The sequence below is a fragment of the Parasteatoda tepidariorum genome, chromosome 2, assembly GCF_982258835.1.
Source record: "Parasteatoda tepidariorum strain Cologne lab strain chromosome 2, Ptep-v5.0, whole genome shotgun sequence".
Taxonomy (NCBI): Eukaryota; Metazoa; Arthropoda; class Arachnida; order Araneae; family Theridiidae; genus Parasteatoda; species Parasteatoda tepidariorum.
Genome location: NC_141756.1, coordinates 126351799 through 126368734, shown reverse-complemented (window position 1 = coordinate 126368734; position 16936 = coordinate 126351799). Strand labels below are relative to the sequence as shown.

The 16936-nt window shown below is 25.9% G+C and overlaps 1 long non-coding RNA gene across 1 annotated transcript; it reads left to right on the top strand.

The window, feature by feature from the left end:
* Window positions 1-162: 162 nt before the first annotated feature.
* Window positions 163-15030, top strand: LOC147816185 (uncharacterized). Its single transcript, XR_015431860.1, has 3 exons — window positions 163-327; window positions 4800-4906; window positions 14728-15030. It is a non-coding gene; the product is annotated as an uncharacterized LOC147816185 (long non-coding RNA).
* Window positions 15031-16936: the final 1906 nt, after the last annotated feature.

The window sequence follows — 16936 nt, the reverse complement described above, 5'->3', positions numbered from 1 at the left end:
TAAACCTTATAAATTTTAATCAAGTTCGTTGCAGTATTTAGTTCTTATGATGCCAATCTATTTAATCAATCCAAAAAGTTAGAAATTTCAAATTGTTGATAGTTTCCCACAACATATATTTATTTTATTATATATTTTATTAATAATATATTTTATTTTTAGGATTAAATGGGTCTTAATAGACTTCGTCCTAATGGCTGTGATAACGTTGGGGCTTCATAGCTATTGTTTTGCACCAAGACTCTGAGTCCCGCAGTGAACTGACTGATCATCAAGATCCCAATAGAACACTGAAGTCAAGCATCACTGGCTGGGGTCAGTGTGCGGGTGAGTAACCTCTTTGATCAGCATGCAAAGGGACCAAGAGTGTGCAGTATCGGTCCTCGTTAAACTGTTTTAAGCAAAGTGGTTGACTTTGCATGTCATCAGGCTACCGAAGTAGAGGTCATCCCCTCTCCAGAGGATGAAAAATGGTGATGGCATGTCTTCGAATTATCCTCTGCGATGCTTCCCAGATTGTCGCTAATAGCCCATAGTTCAGATCTAGTGGGACGTAAACTAACAACAACTGAGACTCAGATGTTCTGTATTTTAAAAAATTTAATTTAGAACTACCTATGTATAATCATTTGTGTGGATCGGCTCTTCTTTGTCGCTTTGTTTTCGCTCTCACTTTTATGTCATTAATTTATGTAAATGCCATCTTTAATGTAAATTTAACTTCCTACGTTTGCTTTAAAATTAAGTTATTTTAAATGACCTCGGCGCTTGGTGATTTATTATTTCTTATTTAGCTACCTCTGAGTGTAAATTTTTTTTTACCCTTAGGTTTATATTTTATTTAATTACCCATATATATTTTATTTACCTGTCCACAGTAAATTTTGTTGAAGATCATTTAAAAAAAAAATAAAATTCTGTTTTCAGTTGTTTAATAGCAATTTGTTTTGTACATTAGTATATTTCCCTTAATTTCTTTCATGAATCATAGTTTGTCCGTTTAAAACAAGGTCAAAACAAAAAAAAAATTTTTTTTTTTTAAAAAAGATAAAGCCTGGTTTTCTTATAATTTTTTTTTTTTTAATAAACATCTTTTTAAATAAATTTTCTGCTATTTGTGTGAATGTTTTTAGTTTAAATATTGAAAAATGAAATAGAAATTCTCACATTTGTTACAATTTTGAGTTTAATTGATAATTGGAATTCACCTACTTGAAATAGACATAAATCTGCAATTTTTAATTGTTTATGTAAAATTAATTTTGTCCCTCCCCAAAAAAACAAAAGCCTATGTAAAAGAAATTAAAGCAATCAATTTTTAGATAAAATCATAACTCTTAAAATGTTTAAAATAAAATAGATTGTTAGTTATTCCCTGTTATGTTAGTTTTTTTGTATTAGTTAAATTGTGTAATTACTGAAAGAATAAAAGTTTTTCAAACTTTATTTTTACAAACTTGATAAAGATACATTTTTGCTGCAGTCAAACGTATAAACAGGAATGAATTACTTTTCTAAATTTTATTTTAACAGTTTAACTTCAGAATTATTTTTTATTATTTAGGTGAACAAATTTGTATTGTATTTATGCAGTCTGCTTATATTTATTATTATAATATTTAAAATTGCTATTTTTATACTTTATTTAAAAAAAAAGTTTAAGAAATTGTTTTTAAATATTTTTAAAATATTTTTTTTTTGTTTATGCTGAAATATAACAATAAGAACATTGTTACATTTAAAGCTAATGATCAAAAAGTAATTTTTTTTTTTTTTTTTTTTTGTGTTCTAGAACCATTAAGGCTGAAATATACTTTTACAATTTTAAATGTTTGTAATTATGTAGCCCATTTATCAATTTTATTCTTTTCATCATTTTAATTATATTATTTAGTTGAAATATTACATTGTCATGTTTCTCCCATGATGCTGCATTTTAAAATTGCATTGATTTCACATTTCCTTGATCACATTGATTCGAAGCAACCAGGTTGCATAATTTTTATTTGACCTATATCAGTTCTTAAAAGCATGTCTAAGCAATAACAAAAATTATCTAAAGACGACTGTTATAACTATAAACTTGTGCTCACAGTAATTTGGTTTATATGTTTTATTAATATTCATTATATGTACATTTTTTTTTGTTGCTTAATAATTTAAAAAATATGCCACGACAAATTTCTTTTAAAAAAATAAATAACCAAGATGATAGACGTAATAAAATAAAAATCTTAAAATTAATAAATATTCATATTTTTCTTTACAACAAAAGATGTATAGTCATTCATAGATTCAGTTAGATTTTGAGAACTATGGGTCTCTAAGACTTAGAAAGTTTGCTGTTAAAGAAAATCGTTACATATGTTTGAGAAATCAAGGCTGATTAAGATTGGTCAAACACCTGCATCTTAGAAAAACTGTGTAATATGATGCTGAAAATTATTCTAATTTTCTCGTTAAGCTATTTAATTAAATATTTAAAGTTTTGTCTACCATCTCAGATAAAAATATTTTAGTGGATCTGCTAATAACCATTTTTTTTTTAAAACTAATTCCAATTTCTCAACATTACTTTTGTTGAAAAAAAAAATAGTTACCTCAAAAGTCCTTGAAAATCATTAAATAGGAAGTAAAGGTTACTGAAATTTTTCACGACTGGTAGACAGGGTTTAGAAAGTTTTTTTTTTTCTCATAAAGACCCAAAAACCAGGTGTTTTTTTATTTTAAACGAAAGGTTAAATAGTATTTTATATCTAAATGTTATCTTAGTAATGTGTGAATATGTATATATGTTGTGACGAATTTTAATATAAAGGAGAATGAGATGTTCAAGAAAATGTATTTTTTCAATTAAGAAATATTTAATAAAAGATTGATGAAAAGAAATACAATTGATAAATGTGTTACATAAATATATACACACATATTATAGTAAAGGTGAGTTTAGGTTGTTGACCGTTAGAAAAACAAAGAACTATTTACTTTTGTGTCATTTATTTTAACATAATTGAGCTTTAAATATAACAATGTTCTTATTGACATATTGCAAAATTATGAAACATTTACTTAAAAAATATTTTAAATGAATTTTAAAATAATGAATGTAAGCATAAAATTCAAATTTGTATACAATTCAAATTTGTTTATCTAAGTAGCAGAAAACAAATATGAAATTGAACTGAAAAAATAAAATTTAGAAAAGCACCTTATTCTTGTTTATACTTTTGTTAGAACAAGAATTACTTTTGAATTTGTTATGGTCTAATTTATTTTAAGCATTTTTTCAAAACCTCATGTTTTTATTTTAAATTTGCTTACAATACTTTATTTTACATTGGTATTTTTGTGAAAACTCAAAACCCTAAACATTTGAAAATTGCAGTTTTGTGTTTATTTAAAATAACAGAATTTAACTCAAAATTTCCAAAAAGGTGAGAAAACCATCTTGTCACTTCGCAATATTTAAACAAATAAAAAATCAATATAAATACAGGAAAATTTATTTATTAAAAAGATTCTTTTTAAAAAATATTCTGACTTTGTTTTTTCTCTCTTTTTTTCTTCTTTTAAATCATTTGGTTTAAACGGTATTGTTTTAAACCAGCTAAGTCTGCTAAAGAGGTGATTGTGCTCCGGAAAAATACCGGATTTTTCGCTAACAACACTCCTGAAGTTTCTGGAAATCCTAGGTCCAGAAGCTTCTAGAAATCACCGATCATGTGTAAAAATTCTTGTCTCTTTTATTTAAAAAATATTAGAACTAGAATTTATACTTGGCGTCTTTTATTTGTAAATATTTTTTCTGGCAGAATAATAAATGTGATTAGAGATAAAAGTAAACTTATAATTATTCATTTAAATTATGCTGTAAATAATTTATTTAGAATTTAATGTTTTGAAAATATAAATGATTTAACTTTATACAGACATTAATTTTTTGAAATGCGTCATTAATGATTTTAATAAGAAAGTTTCAGGATTTTTGAGTTGGGATCACAATCACCCCTGAATAGTTCAACAAAACATCGGAATAAAAATCCAGATAAAGAAATTATATTTAGGAAGAGAAATGAGGCAAATGATTGTTACAGTGATCAAGAGTTTTATGGATAAAATGTGATAATTTTCATTTCTAAACATATGAATGTTGAACATTGTTTTATTGACATAGTCTTTTGACATTTGCTTAAAAACTTATAAAATAGTTGGTATCTAACGTCTAAAATTAAATTAAGGAAATGAAAATAAAATACAGGGTCGCCACTCCACAGGGAGAATAGGGGAAACCTGGAAAATAAAGGGAATTAAAAAATCAACTAAATTAACAGGGAAAATGCAAGGAATATTTATTTCTTTTTTTGCAAAATGTTGTCCTCTTTAAGTGCAATTTATGGGGTATTTAAATATAGTTCAGTTATACTTTACTATTTTATTTGCTGTATTTTTATTTTTTTTATGTATGTTAAACTGTTCCTTATTTAAGTTTTTCTAGCAATTAAAGCTAGTATTAGTTATCCTGATATAGCATACAAATTTGCGCAGTAATTGTGTGTTTCCTCTTAGTATATTGTGTATAATATATACAGGGAAAACGCAGGGAGCTTTTTTTTTCTTCCCAGATTTGAGTAGCAACCCTGTAATAAATCTATAAAATAACTTTTTTGCTCTATGATTTATTCTTAATTATTTCTTTTAAATTAAATTTAGTAATTTTAAACTATATTTGTGAACAAAATGTCATTCTTTTTCTCGTGTCTTTAAGTAGATATCTCATTTTATCAATTTTTGTCATCTAGCTGAACAAGTCAAAAAGGGGCGAGCAGTAACAGCTTAACAAATAAAGTCTTGGCCATATACTCAACTGATGTTATTTCTTGACAAGATTGGAAGTAAAAAAAAACGAGTATGTTCATTTTAATTATGTCATAAATTAGTTGTAGTATTTTAGTATGCAATTTCCCTGAATTAATTACACTTGTTTCAGATTGGATAAATTAGAATAGTTATGAGTGTAAATTAAATAATTTGGTTTCAAAGCTCAAAATATTTTGAATTTTTTTTTGAGGTCTTACAGTTGTGTACTGTTAATTATATTTAATAACTGTTAGGCAATTATCTTTGGTGTTCATTTAGTTTTGACTTCTAATTGATCTTGCTTTTTTTCAAAAACTTTTTCAATTTATGATCAATAGAGAAACAGGTTTAAGTTCATAGTATCTGCACACCAGGAAAGTCTTGAATCTTGGTATTGAACAAAATTTGTCATGAAATGTCTTGATTTTAACTATTTATTTTAAAAAAATCATGGATTCAGGGCGCCCAAAAGTCTCTCTTTTTAAAATAGAATTTACCCCCTCACTCACACACAATTTCATGATGTACTGAATATCTGAATTTGTAACAAAATCCCCACCCACAGTCATATTTTATTAAAATATAAAATGTTTTTATTGTGTTCTTTAAAAATTATGGTGTTCTTTATAAAAATGAAAGATAAAACATCATTTCTAGAGCGAATTATCTTTTAAACTTCTGTGATTTCAGAATTTTTGTTATTATTTTTATTTTATTTTATCATTTTAAAACTCTAGCTGAAGCAAGCCAGTCATTGGCCATTTTTTTTATTCTGAGAAGAGAACAGAAATATCAGGAGTATTTCTTTAATCTCCGATACACAAGAAAAGCATCTTTAAAATATATTTCTGCAGTAAAAAAGAGGAGAAACAAATTGCTTTTGTATTTTTTTCAGCTATTTTATTGCTTCAACTTTTTCTTTACTCTGTTTTTTAAATTTAAAATAAATATGAAGATGCAGAGTATGAATTTTCGTTATACCTATCATTTCAATTAATGTTATAATGCTTTTTTAAATTTATTGTAGTGCTTTTGTCGGAGAAAATAGTAACTTCGTTAAGTCATGGAATATTCTTGGAATTAGTCATGGAAAGTCATGAATTTGAAAATTTGAAATGTAGTAGATACCCTGTAAGTTGCAGCCTATTAAACAAAATAATTCATGAAACAAAGATTTTTTTCTGTTTGGAAAGTGATGATGTCCAATATTTCTGTGATGGACAATCAAATATCTAAGTAGGCCAGGCCCACCGTAGCCCTTTGAATAAATGTACATGTTAAAATTCCTGTTTGTGTGTAAATAAGAGCAATAATTTACACTTATTATGATTTTTATCTTATTCATTAATTTATCCTTACTATATTCTCCATAAAACATTTCTTAGTTAAAACTTTATTGATCTTTCTTTTTTTCTTTTCTTTTATGATAATATCTCAAAATGGGCTAATACGAAATGCTATTTAATAAAGTGATGAAATTAAAACAAAATAGAAATTTCGCAAACTTATATGAAAATGACTTAAAGAATTGTGATAATATCAATCTAAAGCTCAAAATATATTTTTATAAATCAGAAAATTAAAACTGATACACCATTAGTACAAAAAAAGTAAAAAGTTTAAAAAATATTTTTGTAATTTTTTATAAAAATATAAATTTTAGATAATTTTTTATTTCTGTACATTTTTGTATTTCCAACAAAGTTTATTTCAATAGTTGTATTGAAGTTTGTATAATGTGGAAGAAATATATATTATGATTTTTTTTCTTTATTAATGTTTTCTTCATTGTTTTTTTTTTTTTTTTTGCAAGAAATAAAAAATTACATAACTCCGATGCATAGATGAGTTTCTGTTAACTGTAAAAACAGTTACATTTTAGAACTATAATTGATTTGAAAGAATGAAACTTGAATAAGATTCAGTTTGTGTTTTTTCTAATCATATATTTTCTTAAATGTAAATAATTAGTAAGATCTATCAAAAAAGTCAAACATGGATGAAATGAGTCCAGTTTTATTTTGATAAAAGTATCTATTGTTTATTACCACTGTCTCCCTTTATACTTTTTCCTTTGAGTTTGTATAGCATTTTAAATTTTTACTTTTTGTTATTCTTATTTCAGTTCTTATACAAACTTTCTCAAACAAAATATTGAGTCAATCACTTAAAAACAAAGCATGCCAATAATTATTGCATTAATGCTCCTGAAGATTTTGCTCAATATCAGTGTAGGTTCTTTACATGATCTTCTATATCGCACTATAGTGCAAAAAGTTACACTGGTTGTTATAAATTAAGGAAAAATGATCAAAAATTATATCTGAAAAAGTTAAGTACAAAATGTAGTACAGTACAGAACCCGTTATACGGAAATCAGAAAACCAAAAAACCGGAATGAAATTCCATACATTTCCCCGCCATTTTCAAAAGAAAACATTTTTTTTCCTCATAAGATTTTAGGATTTTTCTTTCTACTTTGAAAGAAATTTATCTTGCCATCATTTTGGAAATAATCATTAGTGTATTACTTCGTTTTAAGATTATTTCCAAATTTGTTTTTTTTTTTAGTTCGGTTTAACAATAAAAAAAGACGGCTTTTTGTAGCTATTCAGAAAACCGGAAAAATCAGTTATCCGGAATAGCGATGGTCCCGATCGTTCCGGATAATTGCTTCCCTACTGTACATGTAGAAAAGTTCAATAAAATTGACAAGCTGGAGTGCACATATTAATGTATAAAATAACATGAAGTGATAATCCCTGTGTCAGAATCATAGAGACACGCCGTCTGAGCACGTTAGAGTTCTTGCGAAAAGATCTTTCTTTTGAAAGGTAAAAAAAAAATATATTTAATTTTCTTTTTAGAAATTTACACATAATATTTGAATTATGCATATGGATAACCAATTTTTGACATGCTCAATTTACGCCGATAGTATCGTAAATCAATATAAGGTTTTAATTGTATTTTCAGCAGTTATTGATATTGATTTTCACTTGGATATTAAATATCCCCATATATTTGAAACAATACGGAACATTCGTATCGTGCATTTGAGTATTTACTTTTTAAGGTGATAATTCTATCCTACTTTTTGCAGTTATTGCTATTGATTTCTCCATTTTTTTGAAATCTGATATTTTTTTATGCGCTGTTATTTATTACAATAAGGTAATCTTGAAACGAAGCATTTGAGGAGCCTGATTCGAAACACGCATTTGTGGAGCCGGATTCGCATGATTTTGTTGATCTTTGGATTTCATACTTTTTATTAATTTTTTTATTGTGATGATTATTTACAAAATGCAAAGTAGGAAATAATTTGTGTCCACCCCACCCCTACAAAATGAGAGAATATCACCCATAATATTAAAATTAAAAATTATTGCATGTTTTATTTAAAAAATATATAAAGTTTTTTTTTTTTTTTTGTAAGCACAGCGATTTTGTTATCTTAAATTTGAAACATATATGTTTGTTATTCTTAAAAGTGTCTTGCAGAAAGATATTAGTGCTAGAGAGTTTTGTCGCAGATAGCTCGAAAAAATTCTGCCGTAAGGGTGATAATTATTATGGTATTACAGAAATAAGCCTGTGCAGCATCAAATATTCCCAAAAAATCTTTGAGATGTATACTAAAAGGCTGGATATTTCCAAATCTTCTGAATATCCATGAAATGCTCCTCTGAAATCCAGGAGTTACAACTGTTAGATATCAAACAGATATTTGGGTATTGTGACATCTGTTGTATATCCCAGAAACATCTGACACATACATGTGACTTATCACAGATATCCATGAGATATCTGAGGGACTTCTTTCATTTATGAATTGTATGTTTTATCTGGATATCTCAGATATATTCTTATTGGATTTTAGAGCAATTTCCCACTGTACATTTTCCACAGACATATTTCTTGTAATTATTATTATTTCTATAATTCTTATTATTATTCTTATAATTATAAGAATTATAATTCTTATAATTAATATTATTTCTTATAAGAACTTGTGCTGTCTTGATTGTTTTGACATTTTTCTTTGTAAAAACTAACAATTAGTTAGAAATGAAATATAGCTATCAAAATAAAATATAAGCTACTTACGAAAACAGTTTTTGCCACTTTTTCTTTCACAAAAATGTCAAAATCTTAAATTTTAGGCACTTTCTTGAAATTTGAATTCACAGTTATTCTGATTGAACTAATATGCAACAGTCTTAGTAGAAATGTGCAACTCACCGAACGCAATACATTGAACGCGCTTTACATCGTAATTTCTGATCCGATAACCTTATAAAGCTATAAATTTTTCTCCCGGTCAAATGACTGGCTGTGGTAGAAACAGGTATATGACAAGTATTATTCGAAACAAACAAAATACCAAAAGAAAAATATAATATTAACTGTATATAATTGTTAGAAAAAGTCATGAAGTCAAATGTTAAAAAATTATAAGTTGATAAGCACATTTTCGATGCAAAAATTCTTAAATGGTCATTTTACCGGTAATGGTATGTTTAGTGTTAAATTTGAAGTTCTGCAAATTATTCATGATTTATAAATAACGATGTTGGAGAGATGTGTAAAATAAAGTGTTTATGATAAGAAAGAATTTAGTGTATTTTGGAAGCTTATGCATGTAGAGAAAGAATCAAATTAGTAATTTTTTTTACTGACAGGGATATTTTTTATCATAAAATCAAACAAAATTATGTAATCATTTCAAGGCTAGATGGTCATTCGTGATCATACTAGTTTTATTTATTTTATTTCAAATTTATAATTGCAATAACTTTTTTTTATAATGATTTTTTATAAAGCATCAGTAATTGTAAATCTGTGTCTGTTTAACATTTGGCTTTGTGTATTTGGTAACAGAAAATTTGTTTTCAGATAAATCTGTTACAGTGAATTCTGTAATATGAAATTGTATCTTCAACAAGATAAAATACACTTTAATTAAATAATATTTATGGTAACATGGCCCTAATATTTCGAATAGAAGTACAAACTGAATAAAATTTTCAGTACAAATGCAAAGTAATTAAAATTTATACTTTTTAAACTAGATGAGAGAAAAGTTAATGACAATACTGTTTCAATCAAAAAAATGCTTAATTTTAATCTAAATACTTTGAAATTATCTGAAACCATTTGTTTTTACTTTGTTTTGGCAATTTTGTAAATGAACAAATTTCAATTATATTTCCAGTCATAATAATTATTAGGTAATAATTTGTAATAAATCTTTTTTAAAATAATTAATATAAAAATTTTGTAACAAATATAAGTGCCTAGTTCCATTATCCTTAGAGCATAAAAAATTTTACATCAACTTATAATGCTGTATGAATTTAAATTAACAACTACTTTCTAAATTTACCGTAAAAAAAAAAAGAATTTTTTTTACAAACTTTTATTTAAGTTCTATATCAAGTTCACTTACTTAATACTTGGATTCTTAAATTTGTTTAAATGAACTACGAAAATCATAATGTGTTTTAACCACCAATATTATGGTATAAGTGTTTTTCTTTTAATTTAGACTGTTTCAATTGTGTCCAATTTAAGATGCTTAATTTTAACACTTACCTGTATAATAAATTTGAAGAAAAAAAACGTAAAATAAAGTATGCTTATCTTTTTCATGGGTGGAGCATAAAACAAAATATTATTGATGCCAGTGATTATTTTTTAATGGTGTTATTATTAGTTGCTACGGATTTTGTGTTAATAGGCACAGTTATAAAAGGTACCCAAATTACTCTTATAGAGACCTGATGTAGCTAATGTTTTAATATACTTCTTGAATTGTGTGAAAAAGCATAAAAGATCAAAAATGCTTTCAAAAAGAATTGATCCAATAAATATTTAGTGTTAAATTTTCTTTTTTTAGAAATATTTTTTTATTTATTTTATTTTCTTTCTTTCTTTTTTTTTATTCATACTTTATATACTGCTGCAGTAATAGGCTGCAAATTAATTATCTAATTAGCAATATTTTTATAATTAACCTTTTTAAATATTGACTTTTCTCTTACTTAAAAATGATTTATTATGGCTTAAGTTTGTTCCAATGATTTCGTGGTAATTTTTTTCCATTTTGACAAAATGTTTTTGTACTTTTAACTTTATAAAATTCTCCAAAAATTAGTTGGTTATAATTTAATAATAATAATAGGTTTTATAATGCACTCTTTTTCTGAAAGCTTTTGTATTCCCATTAAAAGAAATCTGTGAATTATTTTTTCTTAGCAAACCAACCAATCATTTTTTTTTACAATCACTAACAGCTATGTTTATTGACAAATTGTTACAATTGTTGCATTAATGCTAATTTTTTCTATTTCATTTTAACCTTTTATAACATATTTTAATTTTAAAAAAATGATTTTTTAAGAACTAACTATATACTAATATTTAATTTTACTCTTTTGTTGGTCAATACATGATTTTTGATTCAAAATTTTGTACCAAAACATTAAAAAATAAATAAAAAATTTTGCCAAATTGTCAAAATAAATTATTTTTTTCAAGATATGTTAAAAAAATAACATTTTGAATAAAATATTTTATAATTTATAGACACTTTTCTTGACTACACTTTATTAGAATAAAGAAACTGAAACCTGGAAATTTTAAGATTTTTATCTGGAAAAATCAGGGAAATTTAAAATCTGATTTTGAGTGGTCACCCTGTAAAATTATTCCTATGTATGATAGATTGCATTTTATGCAGTGGAATTATTTAATATAATGATAAAAAAAAACATTTGTAATGTCCAGTTCCATCTTGCTTAATAAGTTCTCTTCCCCTTTGAACTTAGGGAAATTGATTGTTTTAAACTCATTCAAAAAGTTTAAAAAATAATTTAGTATTAAATATTACAATGCCCTGTTTAGTGTTAAATATTACAATGCCCATTGGAAATATGAAAAAATATTGCTAAGAGCTTTGCATAAGAATGAATTAAAAAACTTTTGCTAAGTTTTATATTATTTTTATTTGATTATAAAGTGTGAGTTTAAATGTGCAAAAGAACGAAGATTGGTTGCTTATGTCTGTAGGAGTGCAAATAGTAGCATTATTTCACATTTCAGTCAAAAGTAAAACATGTTATAATCCATTTTATTTTATTTGAATTACATAAAATGATGAATAATTCCATAACAACTGCATTTTTCAGTTACTGGATTTTAATATACAAATGACTTTAATTAACATATTATTTGAATTAAAACACTGATATCTTTCACAAAATTAGTAGTTGGTGCTCTAAGAGTCATTCAAGTCAAGTAAATTGCATTTTTTTAAAATTAAAATGTTTTTTATTTGGGTCAAAAGTTTCAAAGAGCATGCATTTCTGAAATTAATAGTTTTTGAAAAATGTAACACAATGTTAACACACACAAGAAAAAAGAAAAAGTATGTCTTGTGACACCCATTCCTCTAAAAGTATTTTGAATATAGTTCAAATGTTGCATTACCATCAGTATGTTTTGATTTATTATTGCATATATACTCTTTCTGGCTAATAAAATTACATTACTTTTGATAAGTAATGTTATATATTGATTAACTGTCTTCCTACTTTATAAATTCAAAAGTTATATTGGCAAAACATGTGAAATAAAAAAGAAATCTTTTTATATTTTAAAATGAAAATTTTGTGCTAATGGGAATGTGATCACTAATATTCAGAATGATATTCTCATGGTAAAATAAGTTTATTTTAGTGATTACTGTTCCTATGCAATGTAATTTACGAAATAGATTATTTCTAAATAAAGTTGAAACAGAATATGTATCTATATTTAAGACAAAATAAATAGCAGTTGATATTTTTTCAATTTTCTATTCTATATCTTTATTATTCTATAGAGATTTATTAACTTTTTTTAAAATTTTGGTTTGGAAAATAGAATGTCTGTTTTTAAAAGCTATTTGTTTAAAAGTGAAAAATAGTGTGCCACTATATTTTATTTTTTAAAAATGTAGTTGTATGATACCATATTTTTTACTTTCAAAAATTTAATTTTAGCATAAAAGGTACATTGGTTAACGTATTATAATTTTTTCTCATTATTAAAATATTGATTACTAAAATGAATAATAAATTTAACATTTTACTTGAAATTAAACTCACCTAAAAATTTTAAATAATATGTGGAACACAAATTTAAATTGCACTTTTAGTTGTCAAACTATAGAGCCAAAACTTGTTAGGTAGTTAGTATCTTTATTTATATTTTTCTATCCGAATTCACATTGTAACGTAAAATAAGTTATTTAATACTTATTTTAAATTTCATTAATATTTGCATAGTATCATGCTACAAATGAATATACTTATTGTTTTGTATGCATTTATTTTAAGCTCATTTAAAGATGATGAAATGGCCAATATTTTCAAATTTTTATTTCATTTAGACATGATTGGAATGTTTTTATATACATGTATTTAATGCATTATTTATTTATTCACCCCTTGTATATTTTATGGTTCATGATGTATATTCTGTATACCTAAATATTATTAAATCAAATGATTAAACCCAGCTAAAATCATTACAATAATTCAAAAAATATAAATAATTATTGAATAAAGTAAAATAAGTCTTGTTTGACTCAAAATTGTACTATAAAACAATCATTAATGCATCCTATTTCTTTTTACTAATTTTAAATTTCTAAAATTTTAGCCTATCAAATGATAAACAGCTGAAAACTTTTAAAAAATTTTTTAAAAAATAGTTATAAAAATAAACAAATGATTGCTCAAAAATAAAGCATGAAATGATCGTGAATGCATTATTTCTTTTGTAGTTAATTTATTATGTCCAAGTTATAAATAAATAAAAATTATTTAAAATAAACATTAGATGTAAAATAAAAAGCAGTTTGCGCATTCCTCTTTTATCCACGTGCTCATCATGCTGCATCATTTTATTCTAAATTTGGAAATAGTATATTTTTGAGATTAAAAATAATAAAGCTGACCTTCAGCTGAAAGTGGGGATAAACTTGGCCTTTAAGATAGATCATTTTACCATTTCACTCATTCGATTTAGAGAATGACTTGCATATTTCAAATTTTTTCTTCACGCCTGCAGCAGAAAAGAACAGGGGATCATACTTCTGTCGATCTTTGTAAGAGACTATTAGCGGCGTGATTGAGGGAGGTGAATTCATTAATGGCTTCTTTGGTTGAAGGGTGGAACGTATGTTGCATTATTGTTACATTCTTGCAAACTGTTTTTCACCTGCATTAATTCTTTAAATCATTATTGATCATCAATTATAAAAATAGATTGCTGCAAAGCATAAACATAAAAAGATTAAGAATAATAATGAAATTTTGGAGAATCAATTGAACAAAATAGAATTTTCTAGCTCAAGTATTATTCTTCCAAAAACAAATACTGCATAGGCTGCCTCATTGGGTACGCAGTGCATACCAAAGTTTGATGTTTATAAATCATAAATGCCATGGTGTATCTCTGCAAAATTACGCTATGTATATCCAGGTTTTTTTATGCATTTAGAAAAAGTATCTCTTTATTTTTTAACTACTTGCAAATCTTATCTTTTAAGAGTAAATTATATTTAAAATTATTAGTTACTTTTTTCTTGATTTTGTTAGATTTTATAAAGAACTTAATTGAAGATCTTAGCTAGCATGTATCTTGCGCTCATCAGTTTTATTAACAAAAATTAATAAATTTTAAAACTCTTCTCGCTTTTATAAAGTAATAAGTAATTTTTTGTAGCTTATGCTTTCCAAGTTATTTTTTGTCAGCTTTTTAAAACTTATTTTTGCTAATTAAAAATATTTATACTAAATTTCGTTTATTTTATTTTAGGTTGAAGGATGCTTCTGACTGCAGCTTCGTATATTGGCACCATGCTGTTTTCCCTACTGATGTTGTTGATCTGTATTAAAATGGCACTGACACACGATCAAACCTGATATGGGCATGTAGATTTTGTTGTTATTTCTTTAATGCTCTGCATGTGTGTGTATATATATATATATACAGTGTAACGTCCCATATCCGGACGTCCCTTTTCCGGAAGGGTCGATTTCCGGGACACTTTTTAACAATCAAAAATAAACAAACATTTCTTCATCTTCCCCTCTCCTTATAAAAAAAAAAAAAAAAAAACGAAGTCTTTTGACAGGTTTTTCCCCTTCTCAGCTTTTAGAGATCTATGCATTGAACCCATAAATCAACAGAAGATCTACTAAGACCTTGACGCTCCTCCTCTGGAATGCAGGAAAGGGGGGGGGGTTGTTTTCAAAAGAGCACAACTGAGTCCCCTCCCTCCCCCTTCTTTCTATGCAGCTGGCTAGTAAAAGAGGCATTTCCTGGAACCTTTTTGAATGTTAAAGTGGAGGGGGAATTCCCTTTAGACACACAAGAAAAAATAAAGAGAACCCAATTAGCATGCTACGCCTTTATGCTTGATTGATAGCCAATGATGGGAGAGAAAATAAGAATTTGTCACTACCCCGCCCTCAACTTGAATGACAAGTAAGGAGGAAATGAATTTTTCTTTTCCACCTACCCACCTTATTGAATGACGAGAATTTCCCCTTCTTGCTTGAATCGTTCTAGTTTAAAATGGTGGAGAGAGCAATTAATATTTTCATAACTGGGAATTTTTTTCGTTTTCTATATTTATTTTTAGAATAGCAATAATTATTTTTTTTCTAATATTTTGTTTATGATGGATTAGATATCATTCTAATACTAAAACATTATTGCCCAAAAAATAATGTTTATTTATTTTCTGCTTCTTAGATTCAGATCATTTTAAGCTTTGTTTACCTTGGAGGTCAATTATACAGAAAAATCAAATATACGGACTTCGGAAAGTCCCGCCGATTTCGGATACGCGACTTTCCACTGTATATGTATGAAGAAAATTAAGTAAAACAATAAGTTTTATTTTTTAATAAGTTTTTTTTGCTGTTGTCCTTTTTGTATTTCTCTATTATGCTATGGTTTAGTGATCATATTTAATGCACCTTTAATGCTTTCTATTATCTACTATTAATTTACTTTCGTTTTCCTACTTATTCCGTTTATTAATTATTTTTCTAATTTCGTGTGGTTGGGACATTGCGTGTGCTTAGGACTTTGCTCTATGAGCCTATTTTAATGGATTTTAACAGTTATAACAATTTAGCGCCTGGTAAAAAGTATGTTCAATATTTTAAGAAAAATATGTTTGATATTTAAATTATTCTTCATGTTGTACACAATACGAAGAGCCTAATTCAGAGGGGACCTTTGGATCGACATCCTGCTACTATGAAAGCGGAAGCAAAAGATTTTTTGAATTACATTCAATACCCGAAATTTTACCGTCTTATAAAGAGTATGGGGATAAAAGATGCAAAACTTGTCCTAATATTGACCACAAACATACAATTCTTAATAACGATGGCTCCAAATCGTTTTGTGAAACTAAAACTGTTATTTATATGTTAACCTATGGTTTTTATAATATGAAATATGAAAGGACAAATCAGTAACTCTCTTAACATTCAAATTAATCAACACCGTTCTGTTATAAACAGTAATAAAATTATCAATAACCAGGAATTGAATCATTTTAGAGAACATAATTTTAGCAGTGTCAAAATTAATGTTTTAGATATAGTAGAAGATTTAGATTTAAGACTACAAAAAGAAAATTAATATTTACTTTTATACAAAACAATTTTCCTGTATGGGCTAAACAATACTTTCCAACATACACAGATTAACTTAAATAACTCCTCAACTTATTCACTTTTTCGTATTGAAGATAAGCTTACAAATTGAGGTAAATGGGGATCAATAAGTAATAGAAACTCTCTTAATGGTGACAAATTAAATAAAAATTTTGTTTCTAATTTGGAAAAAGATTTTAATAATCATTATAATATTAAACCAATCTAATATTTTGTTTTCTCCGTTAAGAGTAATAATGTATATAAGCTTCAATATCTTATTAGCTTTTCTTTTATTAATTCAAAATTCTTTGTTTCGATCTTGTAAAAGCTAAAATGAATAAAATCCC